This window comes from Arachis hypogaea, chromosome 18, assembly GCF_003086295.3.
Source record: "Arachis hypogaea cultivar Tifrunner chromosome 18, arahy.Tifrunner.gnm2.J5K5, whole genome shotgun sequence".
Lineage (NCBI taxonomy): Eukaryota > Viridiplantae > Streptophyta > Magnoliopsida > Fabales > Fabaceae > Arachis > Arachis hypogaea.
Window position 1 is genome coordinate 42311733 of NC_092053.1, and position 10893 is coordinate 42322625.

The 10893-nt window shown below is 40.3% G+C and overlaps 2 non-coding genes across 2 annotated transcripts; both read right to left on the reverse strand.

The window, feature by feature from the left end:
• Positions 1–1306: 1306 nt before the first annotated feature.
• Positions 1307–1410, reverse strand: LOC112773822 (small nucleolar RNA R71). The gene has a single exon (XR_003188350.1). It is a non-coding gene; the product is annotated as a small nucleolar RNA R71 (small nucleolar RNA).
• A 9054-nt stretch (positions 1411–10464) lies between these two features.
• Positions 10465–10568, reverse strand: LOC112773834 (small nucleolar RNA R71). The gene has a single exon (XR_003188361.1). It is a non-coding gene; the product is annotated as a small nucleolar RNA R71 (small nucleolar RNA).
• Positions 10569–10893: the final 325 nt, after the last annotated feature.

Here is a 10893-nt window from a genome sequence, read left to right on the forward strand (position 1 = left end):
AATGAACGCATTGCTTGAGGAAGAGATAAACATGTTTTGATTCGGAGATCTCAATATCTCCTATAACCCAATGAATCCCCCAATTCTGATTTCCATCTTCTCTTTACATTCTGCAACTCAATTCATGCAACCACCCCATTCCCTTTTAATTTCAGCAATTTAGTTTCTGCTCTTTAATTCATGCAATTTAAGATTCCGCCATTTCAATTTCTTGTCATTTACTTTTCCCGCCAATTTTACATTCCGCAATTCTCATCTCAATCTTGATTCCGCTCAACTAGAACACACTTCTAATCCGAATTGCTCACTCAACCAATCCTTGTGGGATTCGACCTCACTCTATTGTGAGTTTTTACTTGACGATAACCGGTGCACTTGCCGGAAGGAATTTTGCCGATCGTGCAATTTCCTAAATCGTAGCATAACTAGTTTATGCGCATCAAGTTTATGGCGCCGTTGCCGGGGATTGGTTTTCGATTGACAATTCTCAATTGGAAGTTAACTAGATTGAGCATTTTTTTTCTGTTTTGATTAATTCAGTACAAGTTATTTGTTGAATTTTAATTTCTGCACTTGGTTACATGCTTTCTTTCTTTATGCCTTTAAATTCAAGCAACTAACTCACTGACTCACTAACTGTTTGAATTAATTCCTCAATTGCTCTAACCATACTCTTCCATTAACCAAGAGTATTTCACTTGTTTGTTGCCTGTGCTGTGTTCTTGTATGACAGGTAGGAGAGGAGAGACATCAACTCCTCCATATACCGAACCAGAGAGGACCCTTCATAGACTTAGAAGGGAAGCAAGAGGGAAGAGAGTACTGGGAGAAGAAGAATCTGAAGGAGAATCTGAGGACAATTTTGAGGAAGCTCTAGATCTCAACATGGATAGAGAAGTTCACAACCATGAGAGAGCTGATGGAAACAATGCCATTCCTGAGAGGAGGGTTCTTAGTTCATACATAAACCCAACCTCTGGGAATTGTGGTAGCAGCATCCAGAAACCACCCATTCAGGCCAACAATTTCGAGCTCAAACCACAGCTAATATCACTGTGGAGAATCATTGTTCATTTGGTGGAAGTGCTAATGAAGATCCCAACCAACATCTCACAAAATTCTGAGAATTTGTGACACTGTGAAGTCCAATGGAGTCCAGGAAGATGCCTATAAACTGCTTTTGTTCCCATTTTCACTTAGGGACAAGCAGCTAAGTGGCTGGAATCATTCCCAAGGGGAGTCTAACAACATGGGATGAGGTGGAAAGCAAGTTTCTGGCACGTTTCTACCCCCCACAAAAGTCAATAGGCTTCGATCTGAGGTTCAGACTTTTAGACAACAAGATGGTGAAACTCTCTACGAGGCATGGGAGAGATTCAAGGATTTGACAAGGAAATGCCCACCAGACATGTTCCATGATTGGGTGCAATTGCATATTTTCTATGATGGACTCTCTTATGAATCAAGGAAGGCTGTAGACCATTCATCAGGAGGTTCATTGAACAGGAAAAAGACTGTGGAAGAGGCCATTGAAGTGATTGAGACAGTGGCTGAGAATGAGTACTACTATGCATCAGAAAGGCACAACACTAAGGGAGTCATGGAGCTGAACCATGTTGATACCATTCTAGCCCAAAACAAGGTGTTTGCCAAGCAACTAGCAGAGCTTACCAGGCAATTAGAAACAAAGCAAGTGGCTGCAATACACACACAAGATCAAGAGGAAGTAAGCATTGAAGGAGGTGATTGGGAAGAGGCCAACTATGTGGGAAACCAACAAAGGCAATCATATGATCCACACTCCAACACTTACAACCCAGGATGGAAAAATCACCCAAACTTTGGGTGGGGGAACCAACAAACCCAACCACAAAACCACAAACCTTACAACCACAACCAACATAACAATTCCACATACCAAAACTCCAACCAAAGATCATACCAAACCACACAAAACACTTACCCCCAACCATCATATCATAGCCAAAATAATCAACCTACTCAACTTAATCCGAACCAACAATTTCAAGATCAATTAAACCGGATAGAAGGAATGATGGCAACCATGAGTCAAGACATAACCGAATTGAAAAGCTTCAGGGATGATGTGAGAGCTACCTTAAGAAACCATGGTGAAAAACTCAAGAGGATGGAGTCTCAAGTAGGAGAGCTATCTCAACAGGCCGTCAAATCAACTGCAGTGTTCCCTAGTGACACAGAAAAGAATCCTAAAGGGGAACAAAAGAGAGTGAGATGGGAAGAATGCAAGGCCATCACCATATTGAAGGAAGTTTCAGAAGAAGAAGGAATCAGGCCCTCAAACAGGAGCCAGAAATCTTGAAGGAAGGTGTGGAAGAAGTTAAGCAGGAAAGTGGAACTGAGCAAGCCAAGGAACTGCAAAAAGGCATGCTGGAAATATACCAACCAAAAGCACCATTTCCTCAGAGGTTAGGAGGAGGTGAAAAAGGGAAAACCTATTCAAGGTTTTTAGAGACATTTAACTCTCTCCAGGTCAATATTCCCTTTCTTGAGATTCTCCATCAAATGCCTACACACATCAAGTATTTAAAGGAATTGTTAAGCAAGAAAAGAGTTTTGAAGGGAGGACAAACAGTAACAATGAACAAAGAATGCAGTGCTCTCATCAAGAAGGACACACTCTCTAAGAAAACGGACCCAGGAAGTTTTCATATCCCTTGCATCATAGGGGAAACAAAAATTGACAGAGGATTCTGTGATCTAGGAGCTAGCATAAATGTGATGCCTCTAACTCTTATGAAGAGGCTACAACTGAATGAGGTGAGATCCACTGATGTAATCATACAACTGGCTGACAAAACTCAGAAGCAAGCTGAAGGGGTAGTTGAAAATGTGCTGGTGAAAGTGGGGGATTATTACTTCCCCACAGACTTTGTCATTGTGGACATGGAGGAAAGCTACTTACACCCTATCATTCTGGGCAGACCATTTCTAGCCACTACTAGAGCGCTCATAGATGTAGAACAAGGAGAGCTAATTCTGAGAATACATGATGAACAGCTCATTTTCAAAGTTTTCAAACCTGCATCTGAGCCTGAACCAGAACCTGAAAAGCCTAAGGATGATAGTAGCCATCTGTGTTTGGAGGAAAGTAATCCAGCAGCTGAAACTCTAAAACAGTCCTTGGAAGGCAAACAAGAGTTGCAAGAGTTAAAGCCACAAGAATCAGTGGAAACAGATCAGAAGGATCTCCTGACATAAGGGTCAATGAAGAAATCCTCAAGAGAAAGGGAAGAGTGATAGGGAGATTGCCAAGAGGGTGGAGAAACAAGAAAATTCCCACTGAAGGTTTTTCTCCGGGAGATAACGTGATATCAAGTCATTATCTACCAATCCCACCTGGCCTCAAAACCATTCCTTCCCAGCTCCCTCAAGTGTTCACAATCAGGAAAGTTCTTTATATGGAACATTTAGAGGTCATGAATGAATCAAGTGGGGACGTTTTCATAGTGAGAGGAGAAGACGTCAAGCACTACAATCCACCCTAACAAGGGACAACCGTCAAGCTAGTGACGTTAAAGAAGCGCTTCATGGGAGGCAACCCATGTTTTAATATCCTTACTTTTTTTTTTTGTTGTGCATCTAATAAAGCATGGTTTCTTATGCATGAACTTGAATCCTCAGGACAACTGCTGAAAGAGTGCACTAAACATTGCATGTAAAATGCAATTTGCCTCTAAGTTTGGTGTGCCTGAAGGCACCCCAAATTTTATTCAAAATGCATTCAATTTTTAGTGCACAACCAAAGATTAAGTTTGGTGTTCCTCTTTGAACACGGTTCATGAAAAGCACGAAGTTCCTCTGGATTTCGAAATTCATGACAAGTATACCATTCGCATGTTTTAATGCTTTGGTTTCAATTACTTAGGGTAGTAAATTTGTTTAGAATCAAAGAGCCAAGGTGACTATGATTTATTAGAATTAAGCACATTCATTAAGGACAACCAATATGGATTTCATGTCATCAGGAGACTTGACCAAACACTAAGTTTGGTGTCCAAATAATAAGTGTGCATACATGTAGAAGTCACGGCTATAAGCTCATAAAGACAATCATTGATTTACATGTGCAAGTACTATTCATAATTCACATGGACCGAAAAATGATAGCAAACTTGTTTGATTGTGCAGGTACAAAAGAAAAGAAAAAATGAGGAAAAAGACAAAGGGAGGTACGGTGCTTGGTCAAAAAGAAAATTCACAAGTCTTTGAAACTAACACATGGGAAAAGGAAGTTCTGCAAGAAAAGATAGCTACATGTACAACCTAATGCACCCAGAATACTTCCAAGAAAATGAAAAGCAATTCGTCCTTCTCCCTAATTCATATATTTACCATCAAGCCACCCTTCACAAATCACCCTACCGTCCATTTTGCACTTACGGGCACTATAAAGAACCACTTGGGGAACAAGTTCAACACCACCAAATCTCCTTCATGCACATTTCCTTCATCATAGCATAAACTATCTCTTGCCGAAAACAACCTCCCCACACTTCCAACAACACTTCTTTCTTCACCTTGTCAACTTTAGCTTGTCACTTACCAAAACTAAGGAACCAATGGCAGCTTCATCTAGCCACAAAAGAAGAAAAGACAAGCAGCCAATGGAGGAAAACAGGGAATTCGATGCATGGAGATACAGATCAGTTTTCCATGAGATTCAAGCCGAATGGATGAGACCTAAAACGGTACTAGCTGAGGTTCCCTTTGACCTTGAAAAGGATGAGTTCCCAGGTGTTTGGGAAAAGATCAAAAAGAGGAAGTGGGAGCTCCTGACTAAGCCAATCACTAAAATCAACATCAACCTGGTGAAAGAGTTTTATGCAAATGCAGTAAGGGAGGATCCAACCAAGAAACCCACATACAAAAGCTATGTGAGAGGGGTGGAAGTTGACTTCAGTCCTAAAGCAATCATGAAAACTCTTGGCCTGAAAAACATACATTTCAGCCAAGCAAGTTATGAAGAAAGGATGATAGGAGAACCTGACTATGCAACTATTGCTGAAGACCTTTGTGCTATCAGAGCTGAATGGGTGAGAAAAACAAGAGGGGCTCCAAGAGTCTTGAGAAGGGGAGACCTAACACCTGAAGCTAAAGGGTGGTATGCAATAGTTAGGAGATCCATCCTACCCACTGCAAACTCTTCAGAAATAGTCCCTAAAAGAGCCATCTTGCTACATTGCATTATGGTGGGAGGGGAGATCAAAGTTCATAAACTCATTGCTGAACAGATACAAGAGTTTAGTGAGAAAAGTGACCCTGAATCCTAGCTCCACTTCCCAGCACTATCATTAGACTATGCATCGATGCCCAAGTACCACTTGAGGATGAAAGACCTAATTGGCTATATCCTGGATTGGCCATAACCGCGTACAGAATGACTCTTGGCCCAACTCCTCCAAGACATACAAGAAGAAGAAATGAAGAAGGGCAACAAGTGGAAGCCGAGCAAGAAGCAGAACAAGAAAGACAGGAAGGAGAAGACAGAGAAGAAGAGCAAGAAGAGCAAGCAATTCCAGAGAGAAGACAATGAATTCCCAGAGACCCCATGGATATGAGCAGAATGCAGGAAATCATGGAAGGAATGTCTCAACAATACATGAGGTCTCAGGAGAGACAAGAGGACTTTCACCTAAAAATGATGGATATGCAAAGGAACTTTGAATCAAGATTCTTCGATCTGCAAAGGGAACAGAATTTACACTTACAGGAATCCTTCAGCCACATATGCCAACACCAAGATGCCAATGTCTTGGCAATCAAGGAAGCCACTACTTTACAGAATGCAAGATACTCAGTCCAAGCTGATTACAACATCAGTTCGCAAATCAAGCTTAACTACATAGGGGAACATCTACACAAGATGGACCCAGCATTCCCAGCTTTTGATGAGTATTTCAAAGGGAGGAAAGAAGGAGAAATAAACAAGGCAATGATCCTTGAAAAAGGAGTGGAAGAAACGATGAAAAAGGCTGGATTCTGGAAAAAGCTCATAAGAAAAGACAAAGGAAGCACAAGTGGTCAAAAAGAGGCAGGAAGCAAGAAGAAGCAGGATCCCAAGAATTAAGAAGAACCAAGCAATAAATAAGAGGTGGTCTCGTTCCTTAATAATCAAATGATCATTGGTGGATTGTCTTTATGAGCTTTCTTTCATCATAAGTCATTTAAGTGTTATGTGGAGTTTTTTTTTTAGTATGAGTGTCTGTTTATTGCTTTGAATAAAGTGAATGCCTAGATGTTTGGATATAACTTCACCTTCTTAAATAAGTGCTTGCCATGCTTGTTCTGTTTCCAAAAATAAAAGAAAAGTTTGAACAAAAGTAACTTGGCTAAATTAGTGACAAATCAAGTAGAATTAAGTGGTGGTATGCATGCTTGATTGTTTAGTCAGATCACTGGAATTAGAGTGTAGAATTATCATTCTTTGTGTAGAAATTGAAAACTGTCTATGGATCTGGATGAATAAATGTCTTTGGCCATGAAAAAGAAAGAAAAAGAAGAAGAAAAAGCCACTGAAAAAGGGCAACCAAAAAGCAAGAAAATTGAGAAAATAAGCTAGGCACCAATGGTTTGAACTTCTGAGACAAATGCCTGTGGTGTTCATGTATTAAGGATATGCTTGGATGAATAGGTTCTGAGGAGTGTTTCAACACTTGGTAACTTGGGTTAACTAACCCGGGATTATCAACCAAAAGTCCATTATCAAGAGCAACCTAAATACAAAACATTTAGTCACACAAAGAGGTGCTGGGCACCAATGTCTCAAGAAGAAATGTGAACTAAAATGCCTAAAGTGGATATGTGTAGTGCACTGATAAGAAAAAGAAAATGCCAAAGGCTTGTGCAACACATGACACTAAGCAAACAAGGAGCAAAGGATCTCTAAGAAAAAGAAAAGAAAAACAAAGAAGAGAAAAGTGCCAAAGACATAAGAATAACAAGAGGCCATAGCAGTGTTTGATGGATGCAATGAAAAAGTGATAATCTTACCTGATAAGTATGAAAAAGTGATGCTGCAACTTTCTGCATAAAACCCTTCTGATGAACTTCAAATGCTTGCTAATATAGCCAATGTAATTGCTTTCTGTTTCATACTTTCTTCTCAAATAACTCAGGACTTGCTTAGGGACAAGCAAGTATTAAGTTTGGTGTTGTGATGCCAAGGCATCGTAGGCTAGTTTCACTAGCATTTTTCTGTTAGTTTTAGTTGTTTTATGCATTTTCTTGAGCTTAAAGTAACCAAGAATGGTTAAAAGAATAACAAAGCAATGAACCATCCAAACAATATGATTTTGATGCAAATTCCATGAGTTTTAGTTATATTACTTGAATGCTATGAATGGAAGATTTCTCATGAAATTTTGCAAGACTTTGATGCATTTGTTTGGATGATTTCAGGGAAGAAGAGGCTAAGCAAGGAAGCAACAAAATCAATAAAGGAAGCTTGAATATCACATGTGGAGTTTAAGTTCCAGTTTAAGCCTAAACTGGAGCTTAAACGCCAGAATCATGAAGGCTAAGAAATGCTGGAATTGAAGTTTAACCTCCAGTTTAACCTCAAACTGGAGGTTAAACGCCAGAATGAAAAGCCTCACCAAAGAAGCATTCCACGTTTAACCTCCAGTTTGACCTCAAACTGGAGGTTAAACGCCAGAATGAGAATGCCACTCAGGAAGGAGTTCCACGTTTAACCTCCAGTTTAACCTTAAACTGGAGGTTAAACGCCAGAATGGGAAAAGCACCAGGGAGCCATTTCCACGTTTAAGCTCCAGTTTGACCTCAAACTGGAGCTTAAACGTGTTCGACCAAGTTTTCCCCTCCAGGGTTGCTCTCTCCATTTCCACGTTTAAGCTCCAGTTTGACCTCAAACTGGAGCTTAAACGTGTTCGACACCTCCAGGGCTACCCTTCTAAGCTTCCACGTTTAACCTCCAGTTTAACCTTAAACTGGAGGTTAAACGTGTTCGACCTCCAAGATGCCTCCTTCCATTTCCACGTTTAACCTCCAGTTTAACCTTAAACTGGAGGTTAAACGTGTTCGACCTCCAGGGCTGCCCTTCCTATCTCCACGTTTAAGCTTCAGTTTAACCTTAAACTGAAGCTTAAACGTGTTCGACTACATGACTCTCCAGGGCTGCCTTCTTCCATTTCCACGTTTAAGCTTCAGTTTAACCTTAAACTGAAGCTTAAACGTGCTTCTACAAAAGGCCTCACTGGAAGTGTCTGGCGTTTAAGCTGCAGTTTAAGCTTAAACTGCAACTTAAACGCCACTCTTGGAAAAGGTTTCTGGGCCAAAAATATTGCGGTTTAAGTTAGTCTTTGAGCACAAACATTAACTTAAACTTACTCTGGTATGAAACCCAATTGAATATCATGGTTTATGGGATTGGGCCTGAAGGATTGATGAGTTTGAAATCTCAATTTATTGAGTCATGTGTCATTATTTGATTATCACTAAGTTGGCTCAATGAATGTTACAGAATTTGGATCAACAGCCTCAACAAGATTATGGATCATAAACCCAAGGCAAAAGGAAAGCATGGAGAGGCCTCAAAGCCCAAGAAACACAACAGAAGCTCAATATAGAAAGTGTATAAATAGGATAGAATTGAAGGGAGGAAGGACTTTGGACTTTCACTTTTAGCTAGTTTTCATATCTTTGTAATTGAATTCAGAGCTATGACTCACTAAACCCCCTTTCATTGGGTTAGGGAGCTCTATTGTAATTCAATGAATCAATAATAGTTTATCTTCTTCTTCAATCTTTTCTCTTGAATTTTGTTAGAAAGCTTCTCGATCTAATTCCATTGGGCAGTTGTCTTGGGAAAGAAACTACCCATAATTGGAATCCTTCGGAACCTTGGGAAAGGAATGGAGGATTCATGCTAGAGAAGTTTTCTCACAGTGAATTGGATTGGGGTTTGGATGGATATTGTGACATGTAATCCTACCAAATTGTGGTTCATGAAACTGTGTGGTATAATCAGTGATCGAGCATCATCTCTTCTTATGAACATTTAAACCAAAGGATTGGGAATTTGTTCATTTTTAGAGAGAATTGGTGAGCCAAGGGATTGGGATCCAATCATATAAGATTGCCAAGCAAAATTCAATGAACGCATTGCTTGAGGAAGAGATAAACATGTTTTGATTCGGAGATCTCAATATCTCCTATAACCCAATGAATCCCCCAATTCTGATTCTCATCTTCTCTTTACATTCTGCAACTCAACTCATGCAACCACCCCATTCCCTTTTAATTTCAGCAATTTAGTTTCTGCTCTTTAATTCATGCAATTTAAGATTCCGCCATTTCAATTTCTTGTCATTTACTTTTCCCGCCAATTTTACATTCCGCAATTCTCACCTCAATCTTGATTCCGCTCAACTAGAACACACTTCTAATCCGAATTGCTCACTCAACCAATCCTTGTGGGATTCGACCTCACTCTATTGTGAGTTTTTACTTGACGATAACCGGTGCACTTGCCGGAAGGAATTTTGCCGATCGTGCAATTTCCTAAATCGTAGCATAACTAGTTTATGCGCATCAAGTTTATGGCGCCGTTGCCGGGGATTGGTTTTCGATTGACAATTCTCAAATTGGAAGTTAACTAGATTGAGCATTTTTTTTCTGTTTTGATTAATTCAGTACAAGTTATTTGTTGAATTTTAATTTCTGCACTTGGTTACATGCTTTCTTTCTTTATGCCTTTAAATTCAAGCAACTAACTCACTGACTCACTAACTGTTTGAATTAATTCCTCAATTGCTCTAACCATACTCTTCCATTAACCAAGAGTATTTCACTTGTTTGTTGCCTGTGCTGTGTTCTTGTATGACAGGTAGGAGAGGAGAGACATCAACTCCTCCATATACCGAACCAGAGAGGACCCTTCATAGACTTAGAAGGGAAGCAAGAGGGAAGAGAGTACTGGGAGAAGAAGAATCTGAAGGAGAGTCTGAGGACAATTTTGAGGAAGCTCTAGATCTCAACATGGATAGAGAAGTTCACAACCATGAGAGAGCTGAAGGAAACAATGCCATTCCTGAGAGGAGGGTTCTTAGTTCATACATAAACCCAACCTCTGGGAATTGTGGTAGCAGCATCCAGAAACCACCCATTCAGGCCAACAATTTCGAGCTCAAACCACAGCTAATATCACTGGTGGAGAATCATTGTTCATTTGGTGGAAGTGCTAATGAAGATCCCAACCAACATCTCACAAAATTCTTGAGAATTTGTGACACTGTGAAGTCCAATGGAGTCCAGGAAGATGCCTATAAACTGCTTTTGTTCCCATTTTCACTTAGGGACAAGGCAGCTAAGTGGCTGGAATCATTCCCAAGAGGGAGTCTAACAACATGGGATGAGGTGGAAAGCAAGTTTCTGGCACGTTTCTACCCCCCACAAAAAGTCAATAGGCTTCGATCTGAGGTTCAGACTTTTAGACAACAAGATGGTGAAACTCTCTACGAGGCATGGGAGAGATTCAAGGATTTGACAAGGAAATGCCCACCAGACATGTTCCATGATTGGGTGCAATTGCATATTTTCTATGATGGACTCTCTTATGAATCAAGGAAGGCTGTAGACCATTCATCAGGAGGTTCATTGAACAGGAAAAAGACTGTGGAAGAGGCCATTGAAGTGATTGAGACAGTGGCTGAGAATGAGTACTACTATGCATCAGAAAGGCACAACACTAAGGGAGTCATGGAGCTGAACCATGTTGATACCATTCTAGCCCAAAACAAGGTGTTTGCCAAGCAACTAGCAGAGCTTACCAGGCAATTAGAAACAAAGCAAGTGGCTGCAATACACACACAAGATCAAGAGGAAGTAAGCATT